The following is a 15,078-nucleotide window of genomic DNA, read 5'->3' as shown; positions in this document are numbered from 1 at the left end:
TTTCTTCACAGAATTGGAAAATCTACTTTAAATTTCATATGGAGCCAAAAAAGAGCCCACATAGCCAAGACAATCCTAAGCAAAAAGAACAAAACTGGAGGCATCAGGTTACCTGACTTCAAACTGTACTGCAAGGCTACATTTAAAAAAAACAAAACACAAAACAAAACAAAAACAGCATGCTATTGGTACTAAAACAGATATATAGACCAATGGAACAGAATAGAGCCCTCAGAAATAATGCCATGCATCTACAAACATCTGATGTTTGACAAGCTTGACAATCCCTATTTAATAAGTGGTATTGGGAAAACTGGCCAGCCACATGCCGAAAGCTGAAACTGCATCCCTTCCTTACACATGATACAAAAATTAACTCAAGATGGATTAAAGACTTAAACAGAAGATCTAAAACCATAAAAACCCTAGAAGAAAATCTAGGGAATACCATTCAGGACATAGGCATGGGCAAGGACTTCATGACTAAAACACAAAAAGCAATGGCAGCAAAAGCCAAAATTGACAAATGGAATCTCATTAAACTAAAGAGCTTCTGCACAGCAAAAGAAACTATCATCAGAGTGAACAGGCAACCTACAGAATGGGAGAAAATATTTGCAATCTATCCATCTGACAAGGGCTAATATCCAGAATCTGCAAAGAACTTAAACAAACTTACAAGAAAAAAACAACCCCATCAAAAAGTGGGCCAAGGATATGAACAGACACTTCTCAAAGGAAGACATTTATGCAGCCAACAAACATAAGAAAAAAAATCACATCATCACTGGTCATTAGAGAAATGCAAATCAAAACCACAATGAGATACCATCTCACGTCAGTTAGAATGGATATCATTAAAAAGTCAGGAAACAACAGATGCTGGAGAGGATGTGGAGAAATCGGAATGCTTTTACAGTTTGTGGCAGTCTAAATTAGTTCAACCACTGTGGAATACAGTATGGCGATTCCGCAGGGATCTAGAACTAGAAATACCACTTGATCCAGCAATCCCATTACTGGGATTATAAATCATTCTACTGTAAACACACATATGTTTATTGCAGCACTATTCACAATAGCGAAGACTTGGAACCAACCCAAATACCATCAATGATAGACTGGAAAATTAAATGTGGCACATATACACCATAGAATACTAGGCAGCCATAAAAAGGATGAGTTTATGTCCTTTGCAGGGACATGAATGATACTGGAAACCATCATTCTCATCAAACTAACACAAGAACAGAAAAACAAACACCGCATGTTCTCACTCATAGTTGATCAATGAGAACACATGGACACAGGAAGGGGAACATCACACACTGGAGCCTTTTGGCGGGTGCAGGACTAGGAGAGTGATAGTATTAGGAGAAACACCTAATGTAGATGATGGGTTGATGGGTGCAGCAAACCACCACGGCACGTGTATACCTATGTGACAAACCTGCACGTTCTGCACATGTACTCTATAATTTAAGGTACAACAAAAAAAAGGGACAGGGATTTGACTGATACAAAGTTGTAAAGAAAAGAAATACCAGATCCTTTGAGAAGTGTCTTTTCATGTCTTTTGCCTACTTTTTAATGGGATTGTTTCTTTTTACTCATAAATTTTTTAAGTTCCTTGTGGATTCTGGATATTAGACCTTTGTCTGATGTAAAGATTGCAAAAATTTTCTTTCATTCTCTAGGTTGTCTGTTCATTCTGATGATAGTTTCTTTTGCTGTGCAGAAGCTCTTTAGTTTAATTAGATTCTATTTGTAAATTTTTGCTTTTGTTGCAGCTGCTTTTGACATTTTCATCATGAATTTTTTGCCCCTGTCTATGCCTATGTCTTAAATGGTATTGGGTAGATTTTCTTCTAGGGTTTTTATAGTTTTGGGTTTTACATTTAAGTCTTTAATTTTTCTTGAGTTAATATTTGTATAAGATATAAAGAAGGGTTCCAATTTCAATGTTTTGCACATGGCTAGCCAGTTCTGCCACCATCATTTATTAAATAAGGGAATCCTTTCCCCATTGCTTGTTTTTGTCAGGTATGTTGATGATCAGATAGTTGTAGATATGTAGTCTTATTTCTGAAATGTCTATTCTGTTCCATTGGTCTATGTGTCTGTTTTTGTACCAATAACATGCTGTTTTGGTTACTACAGCCTTGTAGTAGTGTTTGAAGTCATGTAGCATGATGCCTCCAGTTTTGTTCTTTTTGCTCAGGATTTTCTTCACTATACGGGCTTTTGTTTGGTTCATATGAAATTTAAAATAGTTTTTTTCTTTAATTTTGTGAAGAATGTCAATGGTAGTTTTATGGGAACAGCATTGAATCTATAAAATACTTTGGGCAGTATGGCCATTTTCACAGTATTGATTCTTCCCATCCATCAGCGTGGAATGTTTTACCATTTGTTTGTGTCTGCACTGAAATTTATGTGGCTAACAAACATATGAAAAGAACTCAACATCACTGATCATTAAAGAAATGCAAATCAAAACCACAATGAGATATCATGTCACACCCCTCAGAATGGCGATTATTAAAAAGTAAAGAAACAATAGATGCTGGTGAGGCTGAGGAGATATAGAAATGCTTTTACACTGTTGATGGGAATGTAAATTAGTTCAACCATTGTGGAACACAGTATGGCAATTCCTCAAAGACATAGAACCAGGAATACCATTTTGCCTAGAAATCCCATTACTGGACAAAATGGTATTTCATCGTTCTATTATAAAAATACACGTAAGCATAAGTTCATAGCAGCACTATCACAATAGCAGACATAGAATCAAACCGAAAGCCTATGAATGATCAACTGGATAAGGAAAATGTGATATATATACACAATGGAATACTATACAGACATAAAAGGGAAGAAGATCATGCACTTTGCAGGGACATGGATGGAGCTGGAAGCCATTATCCTCATCCAACTAACACAGGAACAGAACACCAAACATCACATCTTCTCACTTATCAGTGGGAGCTGAACAATGAGAACACATAGATGCAGGGAGGGAAAAATCACACATTGGGTCCTATTGTGGGGATGGGGAGGGAGACCATCAGAATAAATAGCTAATGCATGCTGGGCTAATACCTATGTGATTGGTTGATAGATGCGACAAATCACCGTTGCACACATTTACCTATGTAACAAACCTACACATCCTTCACAAGTACCCTGGAACTTAAAATAAAACAAATAAAATACCACTTCCTCAAGCTTTTAACATACTCCTTGTACAAAGTTCCTGTGGTTATGTTTGTTTGGGAGATTCTCAGGTTTCTTTACACGGGGACTACTGAAAGCCTGTAAAATACTGAATCATTGTGCTTCCCCAGGAAGGAAAATCGCTATGCAGCACTTGTCAAAACTATTTGAACACTGGACATTTTTAATTTTATTTTACTTTATTTCTGAAGCAGTTGACCATATCCTTAAGAACTAGCACTTTACTGAATGCTAGACTATTAACTCAAGGTTTGTGTTAACACAGCCAAAAACCAGATCATTCCCAAAATATCCTTCAACTTATGCTAATAGAGGATATAGAAGGAAACTGATGCAGTAGACATAGTCTCTGATTCCACACTCTGGTTATTATTTTCATTGTTCTATCACAAATTACATCAAGATAGATACTGCATGTTTTAGAGGCCTTTTCCCCACTCTTTAGGGAGCAATATTTAGCATGAAGAATGCACAGGTTCCTAACAGCCTGGAATAAATGTAAATGAGAGTACCAAATCTCACTCCTTCTCCAGAAATAACTAAATTAGAAGTGACTCTGAATTTGAATTCTTAGATTATACCAAACTTTAGAAAGGGAAGCTAAAAAATTGATGTACTAAAGTTAAAGCTTCAGTATATATTGAGCTCCTGAACCATATGTTTTATTTAGTTATTTGGATGTAGGTTCTATTTTGCAATGCTTTATTCAGTTTCCAAAGGAAGATACGATATTCTGTTCAACCACCTCAAAGATTATCATTAACCACTGAGTTTAATTTTATCTCTTAGCTACTATTCAGATAAGAAGCACATGTTTTAAGGATTTTTGTTGTTGTTATTGTTGTTATTTTTAATAGCATTTCATTGATTTATTTACTCTAAAATAAGTGTCCATATTTAAAACATCTTAATGAAGCCTGGGCTTTGATTTCTGAAATCTCAGACTTATTTATGTAAGTTAGTTGCAGGTAAACAGATGGTTTCTTTAAGTTTTAATAGCTGAAATGCAAGTAGGGCAAGTATTTCAAGCAATATATATAAGCAGAAAAAAATTCTACTGATCTATTTGGTCTTACGATTTGTATAAAAATACCAGAATCAGACGTGTGTGTGTGTGTGTGTGTAAAAATAAATGGCAGTATATGAATGACTTTGCAATATTTTTATCTTAATTGTAATGAAATTATGTAATTCAACTATTGAACAAACATTTAATTATTATTGGAAATGAATTTATAATACTTTGATTAAAGATTCAAACCTTCTAATAAAAGCAATATGGAATTGATAGATCAAGCGTTATGTTATGATAATTAGCTTAAATACAGTTTAATGTCAAATTTAGAAACTATAAATTCAGTATATGTCATTTTATTCTTTGCAAAACTGCCTAATTTATCTAAAATGATTTTCAATAACCACTTAGAAGTGTGAATCCTTGAAACTAGAATAAGCACTGGTAATGAATTTTGTTTCTCGGTTGTGTGAGCACACATTCAGGGCAAGTTTTTGTAAAGGGTTCTTACTTCACGGCTCTTTAAACTTTGTTTTGTTTTGGTTTTGATTGGTTTCCTTCCCTGTGAATAATTTGATTTTGCCTTTATTTGTAAATAAAACTTCATGGATATTTTTGTAAAATGGGGATAAGTATTTTCCAATCTTGTAGAATACACATCTAAGCCAAGATTTATTAACCTTGACACATTCAGTAAAAATGAGGTTATGATGTTAAGACATTGTGATTGCTGGAAAAAAATAATTTTGCCACCATATGATTTACTTGAATGTACTGAACTTACTTCTTTTAAAGACAGATACAATATTGCCATTTTTTTCAGTCTTGTCTCATTTAACTTTTCCTATTTTTGATAAGCTGAAAGGTTTCAGGGTAATCATTTAAAGATGTAATCTGAAACAAATATTTAAGCAACTTTTAATATAATAGTGCTTGGTATGTGGTTTTAATAAGTATTTATTTATAGTGTTGCTTGCTTTATAACATACTTATCAACTTCTAGAAGGAATAGCTAAAACAATTTCATGAAGTTTGTAGTCAGTTATAAATGATTCATGTTTCCCTAAGTAACTCAAATCCAAAAGATAGTCTGTATAGAGATTATCATTTTACCCTATCATCTGACAGTTAAATGAACCAGTAAAAAGTAATGTAGGTTATCCTACATACCTTAAATACGAGTAGTCACTTTTTTTTTTAAGAAAGGGAAGGATAAAATGGCAAAAACATGATATAAGTGGTATTCAATAAGTAGGCAAATAAATATAAGAATTTACTGTAAAAGTAAAGTGATTTAAAAATTTGTCATTAATAGCTGCTTTTCACCTTGACAAAAGTTTGGATTCAGCAGACACACACACACACACACACAAATGTGATATGGTACAGTATTAGTTTCAGCTACCAGAAGTCCTAGAAGAAGCTATTTATGAGTTCCGTGACTTAAATCTTGAAGAAAAATTCTTCTACAGTAGAGCTTCAGTGTTGCTTCAACTTCTTGTTTAATTGGATTTTAAAACTGACTACTAAAAATATGGTATATTGACAAAATATTACCTTTCAGAAAAAGAGTTAATAATAACAAAAAAGACTAAAAAGTAGATAGTAGTTGAACAGCAAAGATAAAGACACATTTGTAATTAGAGGAAATTTTACTCCACTTGTTAGGTTATAAGCAAATATAACATTAACCCAGGCTAGCATGTTTCTAGTGGTGGCTTTGCTGAACGTTTTTGGGGAAGTTACACATACAGCCTCTATACTAGTTTTTTTTAAAGTCCTGTCGATATAAAAAGGTTATTTTTACTATCTTTCACATATCTAAGAGCTCTGATATAACTTCCAACCTGAAACTATATAGAAAATGAGAAAATAGGATGTAATTGTGCAAACAGTTCTGTTTATGCAATTGTCTAGATTATATTTATTGGGATCTATTTTTCTGTGTGCACTCCAAAAACATACTTTTTAGAGTTTTTATGTACAAAACATATTTATTAAAAATAGGGTTTATTATAGCTTCAAAGTTATCTTAATGTGTGTATTTTAAAGAGAACGGCTGGCAAAGTTCTAATTAGGAGAAAACACCAATTAACTCATCAGCATTACCTTCGTTTAGAGCTCTAAATAGGTTTAATTATTCAATAATTCAGATTCATAGAACAGCTTTAACTTTAAGCAATTAGATAAAGAATAAGTGATTGTGTGTTTTTATGCAGCCTAGATCTCAATGAAAAATAAAAATAAAGGAAACAAATAGAACCTTATGTCTTAGTAATCCTTGACAAATATGCAAAAATAATACACTTTTAAAAAGGAAATTTCTTTTGAAAATTTATTTTTGGCTTAGATTTTTAAGGGCAATAAATCACACGTGTCTGATTCAATGATTCTTTTAGTAACACAGATCTTATTATATCCTTTAATATAATGATTCTGTTTTTGGGTGACTTTGATAAGCAAATCTCTCCATGTATAGTAGGCCTGCAAAAAATACAAACCAACTCAAACTTCCACCATAATTAATGTTGTTACAGTTTGTTAGATTTCATGATTTTTTAAATAACTGTCATAATATCAGGCATGGTAGAAGGGAAATGCCTAATGATATGTTGCTTTCAGCCCAAATGCTGGCTTTTTCTCAGCTGTCATTGCAACATGAGACTGCTTTTTTATTCTTGGGTGAAGGCCAAAGGAACATCATGCCAGTCTCAATGCAGATGGAAAGGGGCAATGGTGAGCTAATGCTCCTGCTCAAAAGTGGCATTTGCCTCTTCCCCTCAAATTATTTTGGCCAAATCAAGTCCATAACAAAGCTTGGTGACAATGTTGGAGGAAGATAATCTTATTATAGGGACTACAAAAAGTATTTGGGTCCAACTATATGAACTTGGTTGCATATAATGTATTCCTTTTGTTACAAATAGATATTTTCCTTCTTCCCTCAGATGAGATAAACTCCTAGAAGTCCCATCTATTCGTGACAGAGGCTAAAAGTCCAGGATCTCATTGCAGTGTATATGTTGGTTTCTATGTAACTCCTCCTAATCTGAATATCTATAAACTAAAAAACTAAATTATCTGCATGCAGTTCAGGCACTCAGCATACCATGGTGAAATGGTGACAGGAAATCTCCCATAAACACTGGTTCATAAAAGGAAAGAATGAGAGGTGCCACACATTGGCAGTCATTGGCCCACTGAAAGTTCAAACACTTGCTTGGGCAAAATTAATTATAAGGTGGGAAATATTTCTTTATCAGTATAAAGAAATTCTTCCTTGAGATAGCTGAATTATTTCTTGTGACAGCTTTAAAGTTTATTGATCTGCAAGGTTCTTAGTTTACTCTTGGAGTAGCCCTGACTTTTCCATTATAATTATTGGCTACATATGAAGAAAGTACTAGAAAATATGCCAAGGTGGGGTGCTGAGCAATTTTCTTATCCTGCTTCCTGTCCATAAAAGTTTAGAGGCCCAGAATGTATTGTAAGTCAGAAGCTATCAGTGTTTTATTCAGGTGGATAGCTCTTCGGGAAATATAACCCTCTCAAATTTTTTCTTAATCTCCTTGCTTTCAATCAGTAACATAAGTCAAAACCATATCCATAATTATTTTCTCTCTCCAGATATCTTATAAATACCATGATTTTATTAGATATCAGCGGGAGAGTCACATATACCCTTGTAGATTTTTTTCTCCAGCTATTTTGTCAATATTGTGTGTTACTAGGCACTATCTTAAAATATTCAGAGGTGTTAACACCAGGAAAATAACTGATCCAAACCTATTTAAAATTTTATTTTTTATTTAAAGTAATTCTCATCTTTATCTTTTACTAGTTAGATATGAGACACTGTTATCTCTTTCACCCTGTTAATCTCAGAATTTCTGGACCCTATTTCATAGTTGCCATTGAGCCAATCATCTTCTGGGGTCACCTCTTTTATCGTTTTATGTCAAGCACAGCCAATAGGTACACACATATGTTAGTACCATTCTCTTTTACAACAATCTTGCCAAAGCCACTGTCTTATTCAGTACACTATCTTTCTTTCAAGCATAACTGGCTTTCCTTATCCACAGGGGATACATTCTGAGACTCCCAGTGGATGCCTGAAAATGCAGATAGTGCTGAACCCCATAATATGTTATTTTTTTTCTATACATACATACATATGATTTATTATTTATTTAGTTTAATTTATAAATAAGGCACAGTAAGATATTAACAGTAGCTAATAATAAAATAGAACAATTATAACAATATGCTACAATAAAATGCTAAATAACAATTATAACAATATGCTAAAATAAAATTATTTAAATGTAGTCTCTAGCTTTCTTTAAAACTTTTTTATTGTATTGTACTCATCTATTTTTGGACCATGGTTGACCACAGGTAACTAAAACTTCAGAAAGTAAAACTGAAGATAAGTGTGGACTACTATCACAATTGAAATGACAACAATACAAACAGCTATTGATAATGGCAGGAGGCAGAGAGGGGTGGGTCTTTGGTGAAACCTTACCTCCAGGCCAAAGACAGTTTAAAGCCTTAAAGCAGAGCTAAAAGTCAAATCCTCGGACCAGAATGAGAACTTGTCTTCCTGTTTCATGCACTTTCCTCTGATTGATCCCCACTGTTCACCTATTTTATATATACCTACTCTTTCCTAATTGGTTTTCTACACTGTCTTGCCCACCTTTAAGTGCTATCCCCAGTTTAACCTTCTTTGCATACTTACAAACCAATCAACAGGCACTCTCTGTTCTGAGTCCATAAATAGCCCCAGACTCAACCACACTTGAAGAGATACCACCAGACTGTGGGCATGGGTGAACAACCCTCACATCTCCTCTCCACTGAGAGCTGTTCTGTGGCTTAATAAAATTCTTCTTCATCCATCCTCACTCTTCAACTGTCAGTATATCCTCATTCTTCTTGAATGTGGGACAAGAGCTCAGGAATTGCTGAACATGGGTACAAACTATAACACAGGTGGGCCAAGTGGGTAGGGTGCCTCCACTGGCAGACCTGAGACCAAGAAGGGCCTGGGTGTTGGGGAGTCACTGGCTGGAATTCTGGGCTGGCAAAGTGACCAAGAAAAATTCTGCATCATATGACCAAGTTTGAACATGCATAGGCAACAGCTGTGTCACAACTGCAACCAAGACATCAGTGGTAGTAAGACATCATCCTAACTTTCAACATGTTCAATGTGAAAAAAAAGTGCCTTAAAATCATTCATTTATTACATATTTATTTAGCAACTACCATGTGCCTGGCATAGTGGCAAGAATGGTTTTATCAAATCATTCCCAAATACACAACATAGATCATCATTTTTCCAGCCTATGATAACAGTTTCCTTGCTACCTACTCCAGGGTTCTAACGTCAATCTTACAAGTTTTAGGATTTTTATTTTTCTATCAACCAATTTCTGTAAGAAATGTTTATATCACCTTTCAATTTGTTATATTATGGCAACAAGCATCCTGCAAATTTTAGTAAGTTACAACAACTAAAGTTTATTTTTTCCTCTCATTACATGCTAGGCTGTAGGTCAGCAGTGACTTTGCTTCAAATGTTTTCTTTTTGAAATCTAAGCTAGAGGAGCATATTCTACCTGAGAGATAAGATTCTCATAACAGAAGGAAAAAAATAATGGCAGAATCACCTAACAACTCTTAAATTATATGTTCAGAAGTGACATATGGCACTTATATTCATGTGTCATGTCAAAGCAAGCCTCATGTCTAATGTGTTAGAAAAGTATAATATTCTTCCATAGTGTCATACCATCTATCACAGATTGGAAATAAGGTATTCATATTGCATGCTTCAGGGATAGAATAAAATTGATACTCCCTAAATTTCTTAAAGGCCACTAAAAAGTATTAACCTCAAAAATATTTTCTCACAAAGCTCAGTGCCATAATCTAAGACCAATGAGTATTTAACCTCTGTAATAATTATTCTCATTCTTTATTCTGTTTATTATAGGATTTTTGAACCAATTATATTAAAGGTCAACTTAAATATTAACATGGAGAAATAATTTCTATTGAGGCCCAGTACTTTCATCTGAAACCAATGCTTTAGAACACTTATTTTGAAATGAGGAGAGGAAAAGCTGTATAAAATTTTTTAAGCTCATAAATATATCTAATACTTTGATTTTAATATGAGAGTATTTTTCTATTAATCCATGCCCATATAGATACCTTGAATCTTAACTTCAGCTATAGCAAGGGTCAGCAAATTATAGCCTACAGGACAATTATAGTTCACCACTTGTTTTACTGTATAAAGCTTATTGAGACTCATTATGCTCATTAGTGTATATATTGTCTATAGCTGTTTTTGCACTCAGTGAAAGAGTTTAGTTATTGCAATTGTTACAATATGGCCCATTGTAGGTAATTTTTTACTGTCTGGTTCTTCACAGAAAAACTTAGCTAACCTCTGCTCTATAGCAATAAACCTGAATTAATTAGTAAAATTTAATGAAAAATAATTTGACACTGAGAGATTAAGATGTGTTATGTTACACTGAAGATCGCATATCATATTGAAAAGCAATCAATTTTCTATATCAGAATAGCTTCAATTTCCTACTTAGTCTATGTCCTTGTGTTGAAATTGAACAATTTAACATACAAAACCTAAGTAAAATTATTGATTTGATGTTTCTATTACATGGCCATAAGTAAATTCAAGCGGTGCTTTTCTAAAAATTTAGTATCAGATAGATAGTAATAAGTGCTTGTATTAGTCATGATTCTCCAAAGAAATAGAACCAATAGGAAATATAGAAATATGTACATATAAATTATTAAAATTGGCTCATTTAATTCTGAAGGCTGAGAAGTCCTAAGATCTCCCATGTGCAAGCTAGAGAACCATGCACACCTGAGGTGTAATTCAGTCTGTGTGCAAAGGTGTCTGATGTCTGAGGGCAGGAGAAGATGGATGTCCCAACTCAAGAATAGAGAACAAGTTCACTTTTCCTATGCCTTTTTGTTCTATCAGGGCATCATCTGATTAGATAATGTATGCTCACATTAGTGAGGGCCATCTTTTTACTCAGTCTTCCAGTTCAAATATAGGCAGATATCTTTTGCTACGGCCTTATTGCTGTTACAGAAATAGACTATTTAATACAAAATGCATTTGTGGCAAAAGCTACTTACGGCAAAGCCATTAAGATGTGTTTCATTGAACAATTCTTATATCACATTTGGCAAAGGCCTTCCTAATCAGTACTCCAAATGACAGGGAACATTTCTACTCTGTTATCATTAAAGTCTGGTGAAACGTTTCAAGAATATGAAAGAATAATATCACATCACAAATGGTCATAAATGACATGATTAATACATTATTGTAATTCAATGTTGTGGAATATTATGTGGCTGATATGGTTTGACTGTGTCCCCACCAAATCTCAACTTGAATTGTATCTCCCAGAATTTCCATGTGTTGTGGGAGGGACCCAGGGGAAGATAATTGAACCATGGGGGCAGGTCTTTCCCATGCTATTCTCATGATAGTGAATAAGTCTCATGAGATCTGATGGGTTTATCAGGGGTTTCCACATTTGCTTCTTCCTCATTTTCTCTTGCCGCTTCCACGTAAGATGTGCCTTTTGCCTCTTGCTGTGACTCTGAGGCCTCCCCAGCCATGTGGAACTGTAAGTCCAATTAAATCTCTTTTTCTTCTTAGTCTCAGGTATGTCTTTATCAGCAAAGTGAGAACAGACTAATACAGTAAATTGGTATCAAGTGAGTGGGGCATTGCTGAAAAAATACACAAAAATGTGGAAGCCACTTTGGAACTGGGTAACAGGCAGAGGTTGGGACAGTTTGGAGGGCTCAGAAGACAGGAAAATGTGGGACAGTTTGGAACTTCCTAGAGACTTGTTGAATGGCTTTGCCCAAAATGCTGACAGTGATATGGACAATAAGGTCCAAGCTGAGGTGGTCTCAGATGGAGATGAGGAACTTGTTGGGAACTGGAGTAAAGGTGACTCTTGTTAATGTTTTAGCAAAGAGACTGGTGGTATTTTGCCCTCTTCCTGAGATTTGTGAAACTTTGAACTTGAGAGGGATGTTTAGGGTATCTGGTGGAATAAATTTCTAAGCAGCAAAGCATTCAAGAAGTGACTTTGGGGCTGTTAAAGGCATTCAGTTTTATAAAAATGCAGAGCATAAAAGTTTGGAAAATTCGCAGCCTGACTATGCAATAGGAAAAAAAAAATCTGGGGAGAAATTCAAGCCAGCTGCAGAAACTTGAATAAGTATCAAGGAGCCTAATGTTAATCTCAAAGATCATGGGGAAAATGTCTCCAGGCCATGTCAGAGACCTTCATGGCAGCCCCTCCCATTGCAGACCTGGAAGCCTAAGAGGAAAAAGTGGTTTTGTGGGATGGGTCCAGGATCCCTGTGCTGTGTACAGGCTAGGGATTTAGTGCCCTGTTCCCAGCCACTCCAGCCATGGCTGAAAAGGGTCAATGTACAGTTCAGGTTGTGGCTTCAGAGGGTGGAAGCTGCCAAGCCTTGGCAGCTTCCAGATGGTGTTGAGCCTGCAGATTCACAGAAGACCAGAATTGGAAGTTCAGGAACCTCCACCTAAATTTCTGAAGATGTATGGAAACACACGGATACCCAGGCAAAAGTTAGCTGCAGGGGTGGGGCCCTATGGAGAACTTCTGCTAGGGCAATGCAGAAGGGAAATGTCGGGTCAGAGCCCCCACAAAGAGTCCCTACTGGGGCACTGCCTAGTGGAGCTGTGAGAGGACAGCCACTGTCCTCTAGACTCCTGAATGGTAGATCCACCGACAGCTTGTACCGTGAGCCTGGAGAAGCCACACTCAACGGCAGCTTGCAAAAGCAGCTGAGAGGGAGGTTGTACCCTGAAAAGCCACAGGGGCAGAGCTGCCCAGGACCGTGGAACCCAACTCTTACATTAGTGTGACCTGGATGTGAGACCCGGAGTCAAATGGAGTCACAGGAGATCATTTTGGAGCTTTGAAGTTTGACTGCTCTACTGGATTTCAGACTTTCATGGGCCCTGTAACCCCTTTGTTTTGGCCAATTTTTCCCATTTAGAATGGTTGTATTTACCCAATGTACCCCCATTGTATCTAGCAAGTAACTAGCTTGTTTTTGATTTTATAGGCTCATACGCAGAAGGGACTTGCTTTGTCTCATGTGAGACTTTGGACTGTGGACTTTTGAGTTAATGCTGAAATGAGTTAAGACTTTGGGGGAGTATTGGGAAGGCATGGTTGGTTTTGAGGTTTTGAAACATGAGGTTATGAGATTTGGAAGGGCCGGGGCAAAATGGTATGATTTGGCTGTGTTCCCACTAAATCTCAACTTGAATTTTACCTCCCAAAATCCCCCCATGTTGTAGGAAGGATGCAAGGGGAGGAAACTGAATCATGGGGGCCAGTCTTTTCCATACTATTCTCATGATAGTGAGTAAGTCTCACGAGATCTGATGGGTTTATCAGGGGTTTCTGCTTTTGCTTCTTCCTCATTTTCTCTTGCTGCTGCCATGTAAAAAGTACCTTTCACCTCACGCCATGATTCTGAGGCCTCCTCAGCCATGTGGAACTTAAGTCCAATTAAACCTCTTTTTCTTCCCAGTCTCAGGCATGTCTTTTCAGCAGCATGAAAATAGACTAATACAGTGTCCAAAAGAGTAGTATCAATCTATGCACAATACTATTAGAAGACATACTGTGAAGTAAAATAATATAATTATTTATTTTGGTATAATGCAGTCTGTGGGAAAATTCTTATCTATGAAATATATTTGTATCCTTGAGGGTAGAGAACACTGGGAGTCTGAAATGATATACCAAATCTTAACTATAGTTTAGTCTGGGAAGAAAAATGTGAAGAATAGAGACAGGCATCTTGAAGTGCACAGTGTGATTCATATTTGTATAATTTTCAAAAATTATATGGTAAATGTATAAAATATTTAATAGCAAAAATATTACCTTATCATTAAGGATTATGAAGCATTTAAGCTACCCTTGCTGAAGTACAGTGAAACACATTTGTAGAATTGTAAGGCATTGAAAGCCATACTCTAACAATGAGAAGGAACAATGCAGCCTGGTTATTAGGCTCTTAAATGATGAGCTGAAGTCTGTTCCAAGAAAAACTCGTGGTAAGATAGATATAATATTAATTGACATTTTGGGTGAGCTATTCTGAAAAAGCTGTTCTTTGTGAAAGAAGTACTTGACAATCACTTAAATGTACGGATTTCCAAATATCCTAAAAGCAACATGAAAGGCTGTCAAAATAAGAAAACAGTTTGTAAGTATATGTGACATTGTGCAGCAATTCCGTATTCGTAGACAACAAAGTTTGGGCCTTTTCAAAACTCCACTTTTTCACCCAAGAATAGAGAGAACAATGTGAGGAAATCATGCCAGACACCAGACTGAAAACCAATCAACAACTTAACTTGCTATGGGGGGAGCATTTTGTAGTTTGTTGGTAATTGAAGAAAGATCAAGCCTTATCTGTAACCAGCCTAAGTCAGGTGCTACAGAGAAGCCTGAACACTTTTGCTATGATCAGAACTGATTTTGAATTTCAGTTAAGAAGACAAATAACTGATTATTTCAATTACAGTAAATTATTCAAATCTATATACATTTTGCTATGACTGCCAGCAATTAACTAACAGCATCTCAGTTGTAATGGGCTGTAAAATTGTCAGAAATGTATTTTACGAGGGTTAATACTTTACAGATTTTTAAATTAAGACTTGATAATGATTAGCTATGGGCTGG

The sequence above is a fragment of the Pongo pygmaeus genome, chromosome 1 (genome assembly GCF_028885625.2).
Source record: "Pongo pygmaeus isolate AG05252 chromosome 1, NHGRI_mPonPyg2-v2.0_pri, whole genome shotgun sequence".
NCBI lineage: Eukaryota > Metazoa > Chordata > Mammalia > Primates > Hominidae > Pongo > Pongo pygmaeus.
The sequence above is the reverse complement of the archived record's forward strand: the minus strand, read 5'-3'. Positions refer to the sequence as shown.